This window comes from Mesocricetus auratus, unplaced genomic scaffold, assembly GCF_017639785.1.
Source record: "Mesocricetus auratus isolate SY011 unplaced genomic scaffold, BCM_Maur_2.0 Super-Scaffold_6730, whole genome shotgun sequence".
NCBI classification, from domain to species: domain Eukaryota; kingdom Metazoa; phylum Chordata; class Mammalia; order Rodentia; family Cricetidae; genus Mesocricetus; species Mesocricetus auratus.
In genome coordinates, this window is record NW_024429184.1 from 4663463 (window position 1) to 4686007 (window position 22545).

General features: G+C 45.2%; 1 long non-coding RNA gene across 1 annotated transcript; it reads left to right on the forward strand.

Annotated features, from left to right (window-relative positions):
- Positions 1-399: 399 nt before the first annotated feature.
- On the forward strand, positions 400-21306 carry LOC121138925. Its single transcript, XR_005875782.1, has 2 exons — positions 400-624; positions 21084-21306. It is a non-coding gene; the product is annotated as an uncharacterized LOC121138925 (long non-coding RNA).
- The last annotated feature ends 1239 nt before the right edge of the window (positions 21307-22545 follow it).

Below are 22545 nucleotides of genomic sequence, written 5' to 3' on the forward strand. Positions count from 1 at the left end.
TAAACTTCCTCACACAGCACCACCAACTGGAGACCAAGTGCGCACAGTCCAGAGACTGTAGGGAAGAGAGTTGGCAAGAGTTAACTGAACACTTTGAATAGATAATAAAAAGGGTTTCAAATGTTTTCAACTAAAATATATATATATGTATATATATATATATATAGAAAGTTAGAGGCCAGCCTGAGCTGTGTACCCAAGACCCTGTGTCAAATAAATACAAAAAAGAAAGCAACAAACCAACAAACAAATGGGAAGCCTAGGAGCACTGGCGTAATAATATTCATTCCGAGAGGGGTAGGAATCCAGATGTGATTTATTTTGTGGATGTGACATAGTCTGTGATAAGGTGGGAGGAGAGGAGAATCCCATCTTCATGACTGTTCTAGGTCTTGGAAACATCGTCCTCCAGGGACTGGGAGATGACTCTGGAGGAACAGGGTTTGCTGTGCAAGCCTGGGAGCCTGCACTGCACTCCGGAACTTACACAGAGCCAGGACTGGTCTGCAATCCCACATGACAAGAGGCTCCAAGACAGGAGGCTACTCAGAAGCTCAAAGGCCAGCTGTCCTGGTTCCCCCAGCTTCGAGCAACAGAGACCCCCAACTCAAAACAAACTGGAAGGTAAGGACTGAACTCTGACATCATATTGTTGTGTGGCTTATTCGAATCTGTGACACACACACACATGCACACACACTAGCATCCTTCAAATTAAAAAAAAAGCAAAGACAAAAAAAGACACAAAGAATCTCATAAAAGTGATGTCTAATCTTTCCCCTGGCCTTAGCAGTCAACAAAGTATTTCCATGTGTATCTTATTCACTTGGCCTTTCTCTGGACGAGTCTCAGAGGGGACATGAGATTCTGGACACAGAGCTGATGTTCACAGCCCAGAGTCTCCTCTCACATCCTGTCTCATCTCCACGCTGCCAGCCAGCGATTCTGCTCTCCCAGGTTCTGGTATGGGACGGTCCACTGTCCCCCTGAGCAAGCATTCTTGGTGACTTTAGAAATGATAGGACATGTGCTTTATTAATATAGAACACTGAACAAATTAGAGAGCTTTCACATATTATAACAAGGTCAGCAGCAGCTGTTGCTTTACCAAAACTACTCATTATGGGCTGTTTGTTTAAAGGTTGTCCTGGTGGCTTGGAGACAGGGCTTCTTCCTCTCTGACTCACGGGAAGCAAAAATAAGTTACTATCAGATGATGGCCATACTTAGAAGTCAAACTAAAAATGAGAAGGCTTGTCATCTTTGGGTGGAGGGCAATTTGGCTCTACTCTTCAAACTGGGAAGTACCAAGTGGTAGAAAGAAATTAAAGATTTTCAAGATTTCCTTCCCCTCGTGTGTGTGTATGTGTGTGTGTGTGTGAGAGAGAGAGAGACAGAGACAGAGACAGAGACAGAGACAGAGAGACACAGAGAGAGAGAAAGAGAGTATGTGTCTGTGTGTGTGAGTGTGTATGTGTGTCTGTCTGTCTGTGTGTGAGAGAGAGACAGAGGGAGAGAGAGAGAGAGAGAGAGAGAGAGAGAGAGAGAGAGAGAGAGAGAGAGAGAGAGAGGGAGGGAGGGAGGGAGGGAGGGAGGGAGAAAGTATTGAGACAGGGTCTAGTTTTCCCCGGCTAGCCTGGAACTTCCTGTGTAATCCAGGAAGATCATCTTTGAACTCTGCCTCCATCTCTCAAGAGCAGGGATTATAGATACATGCCAGCAGGTCCAGTTTATATGGCTCTGGGGATCAAACCCAGAGCTTTGTACATGCTATAACAGACACTCTAGTAACTTAGCTACATCTCCCACCCTTGGCAGTTTGTTTGAGTTAAGGTTTCATGTAGCCCAGATTGGCCTCAAACTCCTGTAGAGCCAAGATTGGCCTTAAACTCCTGAACCTTCTTCTCCCACCTCCTGAATTCTGGGATTACAATGCCACACCATCATGCCTGACTTAATAAGGTAGGTGTGTGTGTGTGTGTGTGTGTGTGTGTGTGTGTGTGTGTGTTGAGACAAAGTCTCTACATAGCCCTTGGCTATCCTGGAACTCACTGTGTACATCATCAGGCTGGCCCTGAACTCACAGAGATCTCCCTGCCTCTGCCTCTGAAGTGGTAGACTTAAGGGCATGCACCACCGTGCGTAGGTGCTTAATATGTTTTAAAACATAGTTTTGCGTTGTCGACTATAGACTACATTATACGTCAAATCTTTAGAACTTAAAACAGAAACTTCACACTCACAGAGCAACAAGGGCCCAGTTGCCCCTGCAGGCTTCTGGCAACTACCAGCCCCCTCTGTGCTTTGATCTCATCTTAGATACTTAAATCAGTGGATCAGAGTTTGCTCGCAGAGCACAATCCTCTGTGCTGGTGAAAATGGCAGTATTTCCTTTGTAAGTTTTATTCAGTCAATGATTGGCAACCCTGATCCTCTAACTCGGGGCCCTCTGTGTGTTTTATGACTGAGATACATCTCTGCCTTCCAGAGGTTTTAACTTGGGCTTCTGGAGTCTCATTGCGTTATCCACCTGACCTCAGGCTGCTGAGCTCAAAGGGCTCTCCCACCTCAGCCTCTCCAATGGCCGGGGCTGTAGAGTGCACCATCACACTCAAACGGAATCCATCCCCATGCTCTTGGAAGCAGGGTTCCGCTGCAAGAACAGACCTTATCTACAAGCATGATGCCTGTCTCCAGTTTGGTTCTGTAATTTGCAGTAGCGCTTTGAACACCCTTCTGCACCTTTTCTTAAACTTACTTGTGTTTTATGTGTGAGTGTTCTGCTCGAGAGCATGTCTGTGCACCTTCAGGCACTGTCGGCAGATGCCAGAGGAAGACCGCAGCTCTTCTAGAAGTAAAGTTATGGTTGTGAGCCACCCTGTGGGTGCTGGGAATCAAACACAGGTCCTCTGGAAGAGCGGCCAGAGCTCTCCACTGCTGAGCCACTTCTGCAGCCCCAAGAGGAGAGTTCTACCTGGGGTATGCAGCAAGGGGTTTACTTCTGGTTTAGTAGGCATAGCACTGAATCGCTGGAAATCTTAGGGTCATATAAATATTCTGACAATAAGAAAGCCTTGAAATCAGTGACCATAACGTTTCTCCTTTTTTTCTTTTGTTAGTGTGTGTGTGCGCGCGTGCATGTATGAGTGCATGTGTGTGTGAGTGTATGCACACGCGTGCATGTGTGAACCTGTGTGCATGCATGCGTGTGTGCATGTGTGTGTGAATGTGTGTGTGAGTATGTACACACACATGCATGTGTGAACGTGCGTGCATGCGTGTGTGTGTGTGTGTGTGCTCTCCTCAATTCGTTCTTTGTTCTACCCTTCTCAGTGTATAAGTCCCTCATTTCATGCTTAATTCCCAAGAATTCTATTGATTCTTGATGTTACTTCTAATAAAATTGCTTTCTTAACTTGTTTTTAAGACACTCGGTTGTTGCTCTCTAGGAAAACAACTGATTTTGAGCATCTATTTTCTGTCTTTCAAGTTTACTGAATTCACTTACCAGAATTAGTGGGAACTTTTTTTTGGTAGCATCTTTAGGATTTACCATCCATAATGTCGTATCATCTGGAGCTGAAGAGTTATACAGGTCAGTTGGTAGGATGTATGCACACTGACCCCCAGCACCACGTGAACTGGGCATACCGGCACATGGCAGTGACCAGTCAAGTGGCAGAACTAGACAGCAAGCTTGAGGTCATCCTGGGCTACAAAAAAAATATCATCTGCAAGCAGGAATGATATGATTCACTTCTTCTGGTCTGGGTGTTTTTTAATTTGATTTACTTTAATTTTTCTTGCCCAATTGCTCTGGCTAGAACTACCAGCAGTGATGGCAGGAGTGGCCACTTTTGTCTTGTTAGAAAAAAAAAGAAATACTTTAATTTTTTTCTCAACACTGGGTTTGTTAGTGATGGGCTTGTCACACGTGGCCTGCATTTTGTTCTGTGTATCTTTATCTTAAAGGGGTATTGGATTTTACCCAGTGCTTCTTCTATTTTGGTTGAGATGGTCACAGACTTTCTAGCCTTTGTTTTACGGATGTGTTACCAAATACCAGGCAAGAAGCAACTTAAGAGAGAAAGGTTTCTTTTAGCTGGGGTGTGCAGTCTGTAGTCGAAGGGAAGATGGGACTTTGAGTTGACGGATGACCTTGCCCGCCCAGGAAACAGGGTGAGGGAATGTTGATACTCAGCTTGCTTCTTCCTCCCACTTAGCCCAGATCTGAGGCCTCTCACACTCAAAATGGTTCTCTCCTCCTCAGCTGAAATGTTCTAGAAACACCTTCACAGGCACAGCTAATCTTTCCATGGTTTTGGTTTTTGCTGTTGTTGTTTTTGTTTTGTTCTTTGCTTTTACAAATCCAATTTTGTTTATTTACTTTCCATTAGTTTAAACTCAGGAAGGGTACAGCATTACATGGATTCTGTGTCCAACGGCCTTTTGCAGGAAGGTTGCTTCAGAACTGGGCATGGACCATGCCAGTGTTTCCATGGGCCCAAGTTACCGTTCACAGATTTCTCTGGTTTTGTTCTGTTTGCATTCAGGAGCCACTGTGTTATTTTTATTTATTTATTTATTTATTTTTGCTTTACACACATGAGCACTTCTCTTACCCAAGTATAATTCAGTTCATCTCAGGCATAAACACCTTCAATTTTAAGAAGAGCTGTGTGCTCTTTCTCTGGTTCTGGAGACATCGCTTGTAGCCAGCAAAGATGGCCTTGCTCCATAGCCTTCAAGACAGATTTACCCAATAGAAGTCTTGCTCCCAGCAGACCCTAGTAATCTGCCCCCAGATTCAGCCCCATGGTGATTCTAAACCCATTCAAGCTGACAATAAAAATCAGTCCTCACAGTGTACCACAGTTCTTAGTTTCCATATGCTGAACTATCATCGCATCCTTGGTTAAGTTCCATTTAGGTGTGCTGTGTGGTTCTTTTAATATGCTATTGAATTTAGCTTTCTGTTCTTTCTAAGTCGGCTTTTTGAGACAAGACAGGCATCTTCCTGCTTCTGCCTTCAGAATACTGGAATCACAAGTTACCGTGGCCAGACGGTTCGCTAATAATTTGTTGAGAATCACACACACACACACACACACACACACACACACACACACACATCTTCAGGTAGGGCCGTTGTTAAGTTCCAGGGACCTTCCTGTCTCTGCTCCACCCCTCCCCTCATCCCCTCCCCCACGGTAGCCTGCCTGATATGTTGGAGCTGGGATCCAATGCTCGGGCTCTCCTGTGGGCATAGCAAGCATTCTTAACTACCGAGAGGTCTCTCCAGCCCCCTGGTTTTTGCAAATAGTCATTGAAGATACTGGCCTATAATTTTCTGCTTTGAAACATCTTTGGCAATTTGTGTCATGTCAATGCTAGCCTCATAAAGTGAGTTTGGCCAGACAGAGTGACATATGCCATGTAGCCCTAGGACTTGGGAGGCGAAAGCAGAAGAATCGGGAGTTCAAGCCCACCTTTGGTTTATCCTTGCAATGAATTCAGAGCGGCCTGAGATACTGAGACAAAAAAAAAACTGGGCAAAAAAAGTTTGAAGTATTCCTACCTTTAAGGTTTGAAGATTTCTGACATTAAGTATAACGTTTTCTAATTGACCTCTTACCATATTCTTGCTTGGGTAGGCAGGAAGAATTGGGACAACTCTCCTGCCAGTCACAGAGTAGTCACAGAACCTTACGACAGTCACCCACCATGAGCCCTGTGCTCACTTGAAAGGAACATGGTTGTAACAGAGGTCTGAGAGACGAAAGGACACAGTTGCTGGGAAGTGCCTCTGTACGCCTATTACGTGTGATGTTTGCATGTGTGTCCGTGTTCGTGTATGTGTGTGTGTGTGCGTGTGTGTGTGTGTGTGTGTGCGTGCACGCGTGTGTCCGTGTGTGTCCGTGTGTGTCCGTGTGCTCACAGGGCTCAGACCAAAGGCCTCCGTATACTGAACAAACGCTGTATTGCTGAGCTCCACCCACAACTCATATCCGGCCGTTGTGAATATGAGTTTTATTGCATGTTTGAAAAGCCACACTGGACTTAGCCCTTGCAGTCACTGGACCCCAGAGACTTATGGTGCTGTGATTAGAAAGAGTTGGCTTATGAGCCCATAAATCTACTCTCTAAGATGGAACTTTAGGCATGCTCCTTAATCCAGCTGAGCCTTGGTTTCACCATCTGTAAAATGGGAACACAGTAGATCTTTTTAAAAGTGAGATTGTCAATAAGGATGAAACGGGGCTGTATATAGGGCATTTCAACAGTGCCTGCCTCTTGGCAAATGTTCCATAAATGCCAGCGAGCCCAGCTTCAGGTGAGATTGGGTCTCCGGCGGGGACCGCCCGCCCATCACCCATCCCCCTTGATCTTCCGGGGGCTGCTCCCGGCATCCAAAAGACCCGCCCACACAGGAAAGACATCAGCCCCTCCAAGACCCCAACCCCAGTGAGTCCAGCTTCAGGAAAGACATCAGCCCTTCCAAGACCCCAACCCCAGCAAGTACAGCTTCAGGAGACCTGCCCACACAGCAAAGAAGTCAACAATTCCAAGACCCCAACCCCAGTGAGACCAGCTTCAGGAAAGACATCAGCCCTTCCAAGACCCCAACCCCAGCGAGTACAGCTTCAGGAGACCTGCCCACACAGCAAAGAAGTCAACAATTCCAAGACCCCAACCCCAGTGAGACCAGCTTCAGGAAAGACATCAGCCCTACCAGGACCCAAACTCCATGTCAGCATCCCCAGCTTCAGCTGCAGGAAGGAAGGAGACCAGTGGAGACGGAAAGACCCCACCAGCACCCACTGAAAGAAGAGATGGGAAGAAGACAGAATAAGAGATCACTCAGCAATAGAAACACCAACATGACCCCACCAGAATCCAGGGATCCAACACCAGCAAGACCCGAAAAGCACTACATAGACGAAGAAGAGGAGACAGACCTTAAAAATTATTTCATGAAGATGATGGAGACCCTCAAAGAAGAAACGAGGAAATCCCTTAAAGAAATAGAAGAAAAAACAAACAAAAAAATCCATGAAATGGGGGAAAATTTCAAGAAATAAACAAATCTCTCAAAGAATCTAAAGAGCACCAAGAAAGAACAACCAAAAAAATGAAGGAAACAACTCAAACAGTTGAAGGATTGAAAGCTGAAATAGAAACAATAAAGAAAACACAGAATGAAGGGATGCTGGAAATAGAAAAGCTGGGTAAACGATCAGGAACTACAGATGCAAGTATCACCAATAGAATACAAGAGATAGAAGAGAATCTCAGGTGTTGAAGACTCATTAGAGGATATAGAGTCGTCAACCAAAGAAAATCTCAAAACCAACAAATCCTTAACACAAAATATCCAGGAAATATGGGACACCGTGAAGAAGCCAAACCTGAGAATAATAGGTATAGAAGAAGGTGAAGAAATTCAACTTAAAGGTACAGAAAACATATTCAACAAAATCATAGAAGAAAACTTCCCTAACCTAAAGAAAGATATGCCTATGAAAGTACAAGAATCTTACAGAACACCAAATAGGCTCGGCCAGAAAAAGAAGTCAACTCGCCATATAATAATCAAAACATCAAACCTACAGAGTAAAGAGAAAATATTAAGAGCAGCTAAAGAAAAAGGCCAAGTAACATACAAAGGCAGACCTATCCGAATTACACCTGGCTTCTCAATGGAAATGATGAAAGCCAGAAGATCCTGGACAGATGTCCTACAAACGCTAAGGGAACAAGGATGCCAGCCCAGACTACTATATCCAGCAAAGCTCTCAATTACCATAGATAGAGAAAACAAAATATTCCATGACAAAGCCAGATTTAAACAATACGTATCCATGAATCCAGCTCTACAGAAAATGCTAGAAGGAAAACCTAGAGCCAAGGAAGATAACTACATTCACAAAGACACAGGCAATATATAATCACACTTTACAAAACACCAAAAGAAAAAGGGAGGAGAAACTACACAAAATAACTTCACTAACAATAAATCAAGCACAATCAAGGATCACCAATCAATGGTCATTAATATCCCTCAATGTCAACGGCCTCAACTTGCCTATAAAAAGACACAGACTAGCAGAATGCATACGAAGACAGAACCCTTCCTTCTGCTGCATACAAGAAACACATCTCAACATCAAAGACAGACGTTATCTCAGAGTAAAGGGTTGGGAAAAGATCTTCCAAGCAAATGGTCCCAAGAAACAAGCGGGTGTAGCAATCCTAATATCTAACAAATTAGACTTCAAATTAAAATCAATCAAAAGAGATGAAGAAGGACACTTCATATTCATCAAAGGAAAAATACATCAAGACGAAGTCTCAATTTTAAACATCTACACCCCAAATACAAAGGCACCTACATTCGTGAAAGAAACATTACTAAAGCTCAAAATGCACATAAAATCTCACACACTAATAGTAGGAGACTTCAACACTCCGCTCTCACCGCTAGACAGGACCTCCAGACAGAAACTTAACAAAGAAACAAAAGAACTAATAGAAGTTATGACCCAACTGGGTTTAACAGACATCTATAGAACATTCCACCCAAATACAAAGGGATATACCTTCTTCTCGGCACCACATGGAACCTTCTCTAAAATTGACCACATAATAGGAAACATAGCAAATCTCCACAGATACAAAAAAATTGGAATAACCCCCTGCATCTTATCAGACCACCATGCATTAACATTAGAATTCAACAATAACACAAATCGCAGAAACCCTACAAACTCATGGAGATTGAACAATGCACAATTGCACCATCCCTGGGTAAAGGAACAAATAAAAAAGAAATTAAAGACTTCCTCGATTTCAATGAGAATGAAGACACAACATACACAAACTTATGGGACACTTTGAAAGCAGTGCTGAGAGGAAAGTTTATAGCACTAAGTGCCCACATGAAAAAACTGGAGACCAGTCATACCAGAGAATTAATAGCACAGCTGAATGTTCTAGAACAAAAAGAAGCAAACTCCCCCAGGAGGAGCAGACGCCAGGAAATAATCAAATTGAGGGCTGAAATCAATCAAGTAGAAACCAGAAAAACACTGAGAAGAATCAATGAAACAAAGAGTTGGTTCTTTGAGAAAATCAACAAAATAGATAAACCTCTGTCCAAACTAACCAAAAGGCAGAGGGAGAGCATGCTAATTAACAAAATCAGGGATGAAAAAGGGGACATAACAACAGACTCTAAGGAAATCCAGAGAATCATCAGGGCATACTTTGAAAATCTGTACTCCACAAAATTTGAAAATTTAAAGGAAATGGACAATTTCCTGGATAGATATCACTTGCCAAAACTAAATCAAGAACAGATAAACAATCTAAACAGACCTATAACCCCTAATGAAATAGAAGCAGTCATCAAAAGTCTCCCAAACAAAAAAAGCCCAGGCCCAGATGGCTTCAGTGCAGAATTCTACCAGAAATTCAAAGAAGAGCTAATTCCAATACTCCTCAAAGTATTCCACACAATAGAAGCAGGAGGCTCACTGCCAAACTCTTTCTACGAGGCTACAATTACCTTGATACCCAAGCCACACAAAGACACAACTAAGAAAGAGAACTATAGACCAATTTCCCTCATGAACATTGATGCAAAAATACTCAATAAAATACTCGCAAACCGGATTCAAGAACACATCAGAAAAATCATCCACCATGATCAAGTAGGCTTCATCCCAGGAATGCAGGGATGGTTCAACATTAGAAAATCTATCAATGTAATCCACCATATTAACAATCTGCGAAAGAAAAACCACATGATCATCTCACTAGATGCTGAAAAATCCTTTGACAAAATCCAGCACTCCTTCATGATAAAGGTCCTAGAGAGATCAGGGATAACAGGAACGTACCTGAATATAATAAAAGCAATATACAGTAAACCAACAGCTAACATCAAACTAAATGGAGAAAAACTCAAAGCAATTCCTCTAAAATCAGGAACAAGACAAGGCTGTCCACTCTCTCCATATCTCTTCAATATTGTACTTGAAGTTCTAGCTACAGCAATAAGACAACAAAAGGAGATAAAGGGGATACAAATAGGAAAAGAAGAAGTCAAACTTTCACTATTTGCAGATGATATGATAGTTTACATAAGTGACCCAAAAAACTCCACAAGGTTACTCCTAGAGCTGATAAACACCTTCAGCAATGTGGCAGGATACAAGGTAAACTCAAAAAAATCAGTGGCCCTGTTATATACAGATGATGAAGTGACTGAGAAAGAAATCAGAGAAACATCACCCTTTACAATAGCCAAAAACAGCATCAAATATCTGGGGATAATGTTAACCAAGGAAGTGAAAGACCTGTATATCAAGAACTTTGTGTCTTTAAAGAAAGAAATCAAAGAAGATACCAGAAAATGGAAAGATCTCCCATGCTCTTGGATTGGTAGGATCAAAATAATAAAAATGGCAATCTTGCCAAAAGCAGTCTACAGATTCAATGCAATCCCTATCAAAATTCCATCACAATTCTTCAAGGACCTGGAAAGAACATTAATCAACTTTATATGGAAAAACAAAAGGCCCAGGATAGCCAAAACATCCCTATACAATAAAGGAACTTCAGGAGGCATCACCATACCTGACTTCAAGCTCTATTATAGAGCTATAGTCCTGAAAACAGCTTGGTATTGGCACAAAAATAGGCAGGTAGACCAATGGAACCGAATCGAAAGCCCTAATTTTAACCCACACACCTATGAACACTTGATTTTTGACAAAGAAGCTAAAACTGTACAATGGAAAAAAGAAAGCATCTTCAACAAATGGTGCTGGCATAACTGGGTACTGGTATGCAGAAGACTGCAGATAGATCCATGTTTATCGCCTTGTACAAAACTTAAGTCCAAATGGATCAAAGATCTCAACATAAATCCAGCCACACTGGAACTTTTAGAAGAGAAAGTGGGAGATACTCTTCAATGAGTTGGTACAGGAGACCACTTCCTAAACATAACACCAGTGGCACAGGCAGTGAGATCGACAATTAACAAATGGGACCTTCTGAAACTAAAAAGCTTCTGTAAGGCAAAGGACACAGTCAAAAAGACAAAAAGACAGGCCACAGAATGGGAAAAGATATTCACTAACCCTACATCTGACAGAGGGCTAATCTCCAAAATTTACAAAGAACTCAAGAAACAAGTCTCCAAAACACCAAATGATCCAATTAAAAGGTGGGGTACAGAGCTAAATAGAGAATTCTCAGTAGAGGAGGCTAAAATGGCCAAGAGACACTTAAGAAAGTGCTCAACATCCTTAACCATCAGGGAAATGCAAATCAAAACAACTCTGAGATACCATCTTACTCCTGTCAGAATGGCTAAAATCAAAAACACCAAAGACAATTTATGCTGGAGAGGATGTGGAGAGAGAGGAACACTCCTCCACTACTGGTGGGAATGCCGACTCATACAGCCTCTTTGGAAATCAGTATGGAGATTCCTCAGGAAAATGGGAATTAATCTACCACTAGACCCAGCAATTCCACTCTTAGGCATATATCCAAATGAGGCAAGTTCATACAACAAGAGCATCTGCTCCACTATGTTCATAGCAGCATTATTTGTAATAGCCAGAACCTGGAAGCAACCTAGATGCCCCTCAACTGAAGAGTGGATAGAGAAAATGTGGTACATTTACACAATGGAGTATTACTCAGCAGAAAAAAAACAATGGAATCTTGAAATTTGCAGGGAAATGGATAGCACTGGAAGAAACCATTCTGAGTGAGGTAACCCAGTCGCAAAAAGACAAACATGGTATTTACTCACTCGTATATGGATTTTAGACATGGATCAGGATGGTGCCAGTCTGCACTTCCACTGATAGAGAGTCTGGGAAACAGGAAAGAACCTAAAAGATATGCATATATGCATAGTACCCAAGAGAAGAGGATTGAGACAAGATCCCCTGAATGGATGGGGAACACGGCGAGGGTGGGGGGAGTGGGACCTGGGAAGAAGAGAGGGGTGAAGAGGAAGAGAGTTGGTCATGGGGGAACAGGAAGTTGAGGGGTGGGGGTAGAATAGGGGGAAGAGGGAATCATAGGATCGAATACAGATCAGGCACCAGAGCAACCTCGAGTGATCTAAAGGGAGAACACCAATTGGCAAGCTAAGCAATAGTGGAGAGACCACCTCGAATGCCCATTCCTGATAGTGAACTTGATGTCTATAACCATCCGGGAGCCTTCATCCTGTGACTGATGGAAGCAGAGGCAAACACACAATTAATCACTGAACTGAACCCAAGGAACCCAGTGACAGAGAGAGAGGAGTGATGAGCAAATTGGCAAAGAATGGGCTGGCAAAACCAGCAGAGACAGCTGATCTGAACAGGGGAGAGCTCTTGGACCCCAGACCGACAGTGGGAGGTCAGCATGGGACTGATCTGGACCCCCCAAATGTGAGTGTCAGCGAGAAGGCCTGGACAACCTATGGGGCCCTGAGCTGTGGATCAGTGTCTATCCCTGGTATACAAACAGTCTTCGTGTGCCTATAGCACAAAGAGGGATGCTCTCTCAGCCTGGACTCTTAGGGGAGTGCCCGGGCCCTACCCAGAGTAAAATGACAGACTCTGGATATCCCCTATGTGGAAGGATTTGGCAATAGGGTGGGAGGGTGGGGGGAAGGGGAGTGCGGGAGGAGGGGAGGGAGAGGGAACTGGGATTGACATGTAAAACAAGCTATTTAAAATTAAAATAAAAAATGTTCCATAAATACCATTTATTGTTGTTATTGTTGTTGCTATTGTTACTGATTGGGTCGAATTCCCAAGGCCATTTCAGGGAAGCTAAGCTCCTTCTCCCTTCACAGTCCAAGTGCTGGGATCACAAGCTTATGGGCTATGTATGCCCGGATCTACATTTTCAATTTTTTGAAAGTTTGGAGTTAATTCCAAATAATGATGCAAACCGAGAAAGAAAAGGGCCTTGAAACCTCCTTTGTGTCTCTTTCCTAGCTCACATGGGCCCTTTAAAATGAATGGCTGGGGCTCTGGAGTAAAGGTTCTCAGTATAAAGGTTTACAGGGCTGGGACCATGCAGACCCTAGCAACCACCAGTCACTCAACAGGCCTTACGCAATGTCTTCTCTTGGGCCACGAGAAATTGTAAGATTCGATTCAGTTTGCCTCTAGATCACTAATTAGATGGCTTGATAGTGTATGTTGGAACCTAGTTTTCAGTCCAGGACATCTGTCTCTAAACCCTGGGCACTTCTCCCCACCTCCTACCCTGTTGGAATTCAGTTTCCAGGGACAGTTTAATATCTACATTATAAAAAAAAAAAAAAACCAAGATCAGACCTCGCATATAAATAATGCTTGGAGTTGTAAAAGTTGTAACAACATTGGAGAAGGATTAAGATGGAGCCCATTTCAGCCACAGGTCGGGCTTTCCGTGTTGTAAGCACAGACTGCATCTTCAGTTAAAAGGAAATGCCCAGATCTTTAATTATCGGTGTGCGATTTCAAAATCACACACTCGGAAGAAAGGAGAACGCTGGTGTTCCTTTCTGTCTCTTCTCGGCACTCGGGATTCCATTGCCACAGCCCAGATGAGTCTGACTCCTCGGCTCTCGGAAAGCTTTCGGGACACTTTCAGATTGTCGACACAGTTTGGTGGAGTCCACGGGCGGTTCTAAGTGCCCTTTCCCAGGAACACAGACCATCTCTTGGTAAGTGATGGCTATCTTAATCCCACCGGGCTCAGATGGTTGGGGAGAGACCATTTCTTGGGTTAGAGAGTTGGCTTGGCAGGCCAGGTGCTTGCCAAGTAACTGTGAGCACCTGAGTTCTGATTCCCACAACCTGCGATCCCCATGCTCCAACAGCAGCACAGGAGATGGAGACAGGGACCGGGAAGGGAGTCTAGTTGGTCAGACAGACACAGTGGCAAACACCAAAGAGAATGCGCCTTAAGCAAGGTGGCGGAGTGCTGGGCTTACAGAGGTCTCCAGCCGCACCTAGCTCCTTACTCCGCTTCTGGGGAGCAAGCTCACGTTGTAGATCTTGTGAGGCCAAGTGTCTCTCTTGTTTTCTGTACTCGGGAGTTCCTCTACAGGCTCTTGCAGTGCCTAGGGCCTCTTCAACGAAGCAGGCTGAACAGAAAGGAACCTGGCAGCAGACTCCGAGAGGCCATCTCCTTTGGCTCAGTGCTCACTAGCCAGGGAAAAATGTTAGCACCTCATCATTAAATGTCATATTCACATTCATGCTGTGTGCTGTCCATGCATTTGTAAGCAGTGAGGTATGTGTATGCAAGGCATGCATTGTATGCCCTTGGGGGGGTGTTCATTAATTATATACGTGAACTATTAGAGCCGTATCCCACATGGATTACAAATGTGTATTATGAAAACAAGGAGAGAGTGACGTTCAAACGCTGTCTCACAGCGAGCCTCACAGTGAGCATCAGACCTCTTCTCTTCTTTTCTCTCTAATTAGTTAGTTCCCTGAACTAGGATTATAAGCAAATACCACTACACCCAGCTGGGGATTGAACTCTGGTCCTCACGCCTGTATGACAAACACTTGAATAAGTGAGATATCTTCCTGATCCTGGAAATAATTTAAATGTACATGTATACTTACGCTTAATTACATTAATTACTTAATGATGGGTGCATGTGGAAGTCAGAGTGTTTATGATTTTTCTTTCTTTTTTTTTTTTTGCTTTTTGTTTGTTTGGTTTTTGTTTGTTTGTTTTGTGAACAGGTTTTACTATACATCCCTGACGGCTGGACCTTGCTATGTAGACCAGGCTGAACTTGAACTCATGGAGATCTACCTGCCTCTGACTCCCAAATACTGGGATTAAAGGCATGTACCATGCCTGGCAAATCTTTTTTTTAAGAGTTGTGGATTCATGTCTGAAGAGTGTTTATTCTTGGCCATTTTCCTCTTTGAGAGTCTGTATGTTCTGTGAGGGTGACGTCACCATTCCCAAAGGAAAGCCACAGGAGTCTATTGTCATACAATGCTTTTCAAATTTCAAGCCATGAAGCATATAGCAAGAAGAAATTTTGTATAAAAGGCTTTTCTTGGAGGCATAGCTCCTTGTTACTATGAAAGTTACTTGAAATAAATCAATTTTAAAAGACCAACAAGGTGCCAGGCATTGGTGGTTCACACCTTTAATTCCAGCACTCAGGAGGCAAAGATCTCTGTGGGTTTGAAACCAGCCTGGTCTACAGAGTGAGTTCCAGGACAGCCTCCAAAACAATGCAGAGAAACCCTGCCTTGAAAAACAAAACAAATAGCAAACAAATAAAAGGCCAATAAGGTACAATGTATTTATATTTACACATAATTTATAAAGTTTTATATTGGCTTTGGTCCTTAAAATAATTTACCACTTTAACAATTCTGTTTTTTTCTTTAAGATTTATATTTAAATTTGATGGTGGTAGTGGTAGTGAATGCTTTTAATCCCTGCATTTGGAGGCAGAGGCAGGGGGATCTCTGAGTCAGAGGCTAGTCAGGTCTACAGAGCAAGTTCCAGGACAGCCAGGACTAAGCAGAGAAACCCCTGCCTCAAAAACCAAAAGCAAAAAACAATAATTATGTTCTTATCTAATGTGAATGTGTGTGTGTGTATACACACACACACACAGAAAAAGAAAGAAAAAAAAACATTTTTTTTGCACATGGCACGTATTAATGTGTTAGCTTCCAACCTGTAATGGTTCTGAATTATAGTAAAATTCCTGAGACTCTTCTTTGCAAATAAGAAGCTTTAGGGCCCCGTATCAAAGCAAACAAATCATGGCTGGAAGCCTGGAGAACACCGAGCTGCCAAGCCTCAAGGTGGCCGAGAGGCAAAGAGGGAGACAGGAAGGGGCTAGATTCCTACCAGGTTCTTTTCAGGTGCGGTCCAGTGACCTAAGACTTCCCCTGAGGCTTTCTGTCTTAAAGGTCTACTTCTCCTGATCGTGCTAGCGTGTGGGCCTCTGGAGGACATGCCTCATTGTTAAACTGAAGGAGAGGCTTAGTGACTTGATAAACCAAAGCACTGGGTTAATTGTTTCTTTTTAATTTAAATGAAGATGTGTAAGAAGAAGGGAAGAAGTCTTATATTAACCATGGGGGGGGTGTGAATCCAGGGGCACAAATGCCGTTGCACACACGCATCTTTACACAAACACGATGGCAGGGCCTTGTGTCTGAGGAAGCCATCAGGGCGCTGCGACCCCGGGAGGGGGGGGGTTGGGGGTCTCCATGACCGAGTGCACGGCTGGGGAAGTGTTGAGACTCACGTGCTGGAGAGGCTAAGGGTGGGAGCCAGGGGAGAAGGAGACATAGGGGACTGAGCAGGTTGAATGTAAAACTGCTTTCCGGAAGCAGATTCTGGGAAGAAGATGAGATCGTGCCCGGGAGAGGGGAGATGGGCAATGGATGAGAGTACGGGGGGGGAGCCGGCTGTCTCAGCTACGGGGGAGAAAGCACAGCGAATGCAGGAGCTCAAGTGTGAACATCCAGGTTCATGTACTGCAGGGGGATGGCGGCATGGAGGAGCCTCAAGGCCACCCAAGAGAAGTAAGCCAGGTACAGAAAGGCAAAGATCATGTGATCTCACTTACACAGAAAATCTTTCCTGGAAAAGGCAAATACATAGAAATGGAAAGTAAAAACAAAAAAAGTACTTACGGGAAAGGCAGAAGAAATTAGAGTAGGCTAAAAGTCATAAACTTAAAGTTAAAAAGAATTTTTAAAAATGTGTCACTGTATGAAGTCAGAGTTAACAGCATTTGTATGGAATACTGAGAAATCTTCTAAGAGAGTACATTTTAACTTCCCCCACCACATACAAAAAGGGTAACTAGGGAAGATGCCTTGGTGTATTCTGCCTGGTAGTGGAATCATATCATATCATATCATATCAAAACATCGTGTGATCTACCTTAGACATACAACTAAAACTAAAGTAAGTAAGAAATGCATAGAAGATAAGGGTGAAGGGGAGACCTGTAGGTAAAACAGACTTGGGGGTGGGTATCAAACTTCTGAAACAAAAACTACTATGTTTAGATAAACAACATACTCAGATGATAAATGCATGGAATGGAGACTCAGCTGGGGCAGGTCCTGGGGCTGCCGCTGAATAGGAAGAGTGCTTGCTTAGTATGCCCCAAGGCCCTGGGTACGATGCCCAGCATTGCATCAACCAAGCCTGGTAATCTCAGCACTGGGGACAGGAGAATCAGAAGTTCAAGATCTTCCTTGGCTGCATAGGAGATTTGAGTCCCGACTGGAATACATGGGGCTGTCTCTAAAAGAAAGAAAAAGAGGGGGGGTGGCTTCCTCAGCAGAGCTCTTGCCTAATACTCAGGAGGCATTGAATTTAAACCCTGCGCTCAGAAACCCAGTGTGATGGCACACAGCAGGGCAGGGGCAGCAGGGTCGGAAGGTCAAGGTCATCCTTAGTAACACATGAAGTCAAGATCAACCTGGGCTGAAGACTCTGTCAACAAAAGAAAGAAAGAAAGAGAGAGAGAGAGAGGGAGGGAGAGGGAGAGAGAGAGAGAGAGAGAGAGAGAGGGAGAGGGAGAGAAAGAGAGAAGGAAGGAAGGAAGGAAGGAAGGAAGGAAGGAAGGAAGGAAGGAAGGAGGGCAGGAAGGAAGGAGGGCAGGAAGGAAGGCAGGAAGGAGGGCAGGAAGGAAGGAAGGAAGGAAGGAAGGAGGGCAGGAAGGAAGGAAGGAGATGATGTACATGAGCAATGTGGTTACTTTTTCATGAAACGCTGGGCCTATGACTAGGATGGGCTTCTAGAGTGGCCGGCCGTTCTTGACAGAGCTAGTACCACGATAATCAAGTAAGCTACGCATAGGGGGGTTTTCTGTATCCGAGGCTTCACTTTACAAGGTTAAGACCGTCAAGGGTAGCATTCTCCAGAGCTACGTGTCGTGTGGTTTAAGCTTCCACACTCCACAGCTAAAGCAGCCAGTGACTGGCTTCTTCCAGACGCAAGCGCTGACACAGCGTCAGCCCTTACCTTTCTCACAGCGCCACCAGGAAGGCGAACCCATAGTCTGGCACAAGAAAAAAAACAACACAGGACATGGGGCCCAGCAGACCTGAACTCATGTCTGCTGTCTACGCTTTTGACGACTGCCTTCTTCTTAATGGCCCTACAGTGTTGTGAAAGTCATCCAGTCTCCCAGTCCTTCAATTTCCTGGTGTAATAAAAGGGATAATGGATTGTTGTAAACATTAGGTAAGTGTGTGCAGTGGTACACAGTAGGTGCTTAGTGGTGCTTTACTATAATTATTTTTATGAGTCAAGGAACAGGTTGGCCAGGTTCTAGGACATGGAAACTGTGTGTGAATCTGCCGCCATGCTGGGCAGTCGTTCTGAATACTCCCATAGTTGTTCCATGACTAAAACAAAGGTCTTTTCTCCTCCTCTTGGCTGCCTTCTTGTGGAAGACAGGCCCAAGCAAAGAAGCATTAAGTCATGCCTGTGAGTGCTGGGAGCATGTGACCCTCTGTGGGGTATTTGTCCCTGAGTAGAGTTAAGTGAATCGATAGTCAATGAATATCAGAGAACCAACGCGTGACCCTTACAGTAATAAAGACGGTAACAAAACTCCTTCATCTGCTGCTCATTTCCCCCTAGGCTCAGAAACCTGAGCGGGGAGGGGGCAACACTGGGCTCTCTGCAGGCAGGTCTCAGTTCCTATATATCCAGCCTAAACTGCCAGGGCCACCAGAACCGACTCTTCCCCCCCTTCCAAAGATAAGTCTGGGTCACCTCCTTTTTGTCCTGGGGATATTTGACAACGCCTGAGATATTTGTGCTTGTCATAACTGAGGGACCGCTTGGGTCAGTGACTTTCCTCGTCCCTGTGATGGGCTCTGAGAAGGTGCATCATTACCACAAGGAGGACACAGTTGACGAATGAATTCCTTTTTCTCGGTGTGTGACAAAATAGTCAGCAAAAGCAATCTAAGGAAGGAAAGGTTGACTTGGCTCCAGGTTTGAGGGTGCAGTCTGTGGTGGTTGGGTATGTACCGTGGCAGGGTTGTGGGGGGGGGGTGTCACATTGGGCCTACAGTTGGGAAGCAGAGAGAGGTGAATGCTGGAACTCAGTTTGCTTTATGTTATTGTTGTTGTTTTTTAAAGAGTCTCTTAATTATATGTGTGCATGGGTGTCTTTGTAGGAGTAAAGTCCACGTGAGTGCAGTGCCCAGAGAGGGAGCATTAGGGGGAGGGGGAGAGGGAGGGAAGGGGAGAGGAGGGGAGAGGGAGGGCTGTCTGCTCCCTTGTAGAGGGAGTGACGGGCAGTTGTGAGTTAGTCCTCTGGAAGGGCATCCGTATGCACTTTTAACTGCTGAGATTTTTTTCTCCAGCCCCTGAATTGATCTTTCTAAGACCCCCCACCTCAACCTTTGACCCAACCCATGGAATGGGGTACTGTACACAGCTAAGAAAGACCTGCTTCAATTAGCCTAACCTTGAAGCTTCCTGGCAGACTTGCCCAGAGGTTTCTAATCATTCTAGATCTTGTTACGCTGATGACATTAACCATCACAGCAGAGTTCAGGGAGATGAGTGCGTGTGGTTGGGGTGCTTCACAATCCCGGGGACTGGGAAGCAGAGAGCCCAGGCAGGCTAGTCTATAAGCCCTCAAGCTCCGTCCCTTACTGGTCCACTCTGTCAGCTAGGCGCCGACTCCTAAAGGCTCCTCGACCTCCCCAAAACAGTATCACCACCTGGGGACCCAAGTGCTAAGTACATGAGGCTGTAGGGAGCGTTTCGCAACCAAATCATAACATCACCAAACATCGCACAGGACATCTTACCACAGCAAAGAGCTATAGCCGGCTCTAAACATCAACAATACCAAAGCAGAGAAACCCTGATGCAGACGGAAGTGGGCAAGGAGGCTGGTGGCTGCGACCTCCCAGCCTTCCCCCAGATGACTGGGCAAGCCTTCAGCTTACAGACAGAACACTAGAGGCTACAAACCATTACTCAACTTGTCCAAAGATTCTAGTTACGAAAAAGGATGGTGTTTTCATGGTCCACTTTTTGCTAAAGATCCTCCTGTCCAGGGTTTCCTGAGAATCCAAATTTATGGTTACTTTTATTTTTTAATCTTCAACTGTTTTGTTTTGTCTTACTCTTGAGACAGGGTTCGGTAATGTGCCCCATAATGGCCTCAGACTTTGAATGTAGGCTAGGATAAACTTGAACTTTTTGACCCCTCTCTCTCTGCCATCTGAGTTCGGGGAACTATAGGTATGAGCCATCTGGTTTTACGTGGTGCTGGGCTTGAATCCAGGTCTTTGCAGATAGTATGCAAGTTACCCTACCAACTGAGATACACGCCCCAGTCTTTATTATTATTATTTTAATTTCTAATCATCTTTTGCAGCACTAGGGGCTGATCCCTTGTGAATGCTAGACAAAGACTCTACCACTGAGCCCCAACCCCCCTCCCTTACGGCTGCCTCCACAATGAGACCCTCAAAAGACAATCTGAACCACAGGAAAGAGATTTTGAATTTCTCTTGCCTTGAGAGTGTCTCACAGCCCAGCCTCTCAGTGGCTTTCTGTTCCCATCTCAGAGATGATCCCAGCCCATCAAAGCCAGCATGCAAGCCCTTTCAAGTTCAGGCCCTGTCCATCCTCCATACCCGCGGCAGCAGAGCTCCCTGTCTCCCACTGGCTGTGAGTGGCTGGCCCTCCTCCTCACAGTCAGGGCTTTGTTCAGAGGCTCCCTCCTGTCTGTGATGCCCTGTTCCCTGGATACACCAGATGAACTTACAGGGAGAAGAGAGGGCTGTTTCTCATTTGAATTCCTAGGCCCTTATTTAAATTGTATGGGGGGGGGGCAAGCAGTCGGCAAGCCTGTGATAGAGCGTGGCGCTTCAAAGCAGTTGCATTTGTATAATGGAAGAAGTCTGGGGGTTTTTGACATCACGCTGAGGTAGATGTGAGGTAGATGCGTTCGCTGGCTATCAAAGGAGGTTTTAGAAATAATCTCAAGCGATAATAACCTCTCTTGTCCCCAGCAGGGCTGCCCAGTAAGTACAGTGTCCTTCCCTAGAAGTTTGTGACACGGAGAAGTCTGACAAAGATCCCACGGCTCGTACGGCATGATCATCGGCCTCTTCACCATGCTACCTTCAACTCTGAAATCAAATTACATCGAAATGACCTACTTTCCAAATGGAAAGGGGGGAGGGAGAGAACGCATTTGCCTTTAAAAAAAACCAGTCCAATAAAATATTATGTAAATGTCCTGTGGGTGGTAGTCATATGTAATAAAAATCGTGGAGGCGGCGTGCATACACGTGAGATGTGTCTTTGCTCACTGTCCTCCCTGGCTTCCTGCCCACTCTCCCTGTGGGCCTCTGCCCCCTCCCTCATTCACTGGACCCCCTTGGCCCCACTTGAAAATCCAGCCCAGAAGTTCCTTGCTTCCAAAGCTGATCTCACGTCACCACACACACAAACACACACACACACACACACACACACACACACACACACAGACACACACACACACACACAAACACTCCTACTCCAGGCTAGACCAAGTGTTTTCTCTGTGAGTTTCTGGAGGCAGGCAGAACATGGAGCGAAATAAACCCTAGAGGGAAACTGCTCTCCAAGACAGCCGGAGGAGGGGGTTGAGAGGAATTGTCACTGTCCAAAGGAGAGACAACGGGCAGGGACGGAACTTTTCACAGTCGAGTCTGGTTCCCGGTTGAGTATGGTTCCCGCTTGAGTCTAGTTCCCAGTTGAGTCTGGTTCCGGGTTCAGCCCATCCCGGGGCAGGCGCTTCTGACCAGCACCACGTCTCCACAGCAAGCCAGGGCATGAGAGCCCTTCTGCTTTGTCTTCACACCCCCTCTGGCCAGGCACCAAGCCCTGCTCAGCCCCGTGCGCCAACTCCTGCTAGGTGCCAGCACGTCTCTGCCTTTTGGCCTGAGAGACTCCAATCTAGTTTGAATTTGGCCAGATCTGTGCGGCCATCTGGTGTCAGCCTCCCCAGCTATAAAAGCGAGGGGGTATGGGGAGGGGCAGCGGCAGTGCCGAGTCCCCAAGGCACGCAGGGGTTTCACCCGTGTGAGTGGCTGTGGAAGCTTTTTTGGGGGAAGGCAACAAGCTCCAGAAGGGGTGGAAAGGGCTGTTGTTTTTAAACTAAATGAGGACAGCCTGGTGCTCTGGGGCTTTCAGTGCGATTGCTGTGCAACCAGAATAACCAGATTTCATGCTACGCCTCTACACATACGTGAACACGCACACACGCGCCCGCGCGCACGCACACGCCCCGACTGGAGAATGTGTCTTTGGGCCTTCCCGAGATGCTCTGCGAGATGACACACGGAAGCAATGCAGACATGGTGTCGGGCCTCTTCAGGTTCGAGAGGGCAAAGCCTGAGAGGAGAGAGAGACGGGGTCCAAATTCAGGAAGGGTTTCCTGTTTGGGGGGCATTGGGCCACACTTTCCTGAGTAGCTCCCCTGGCCTA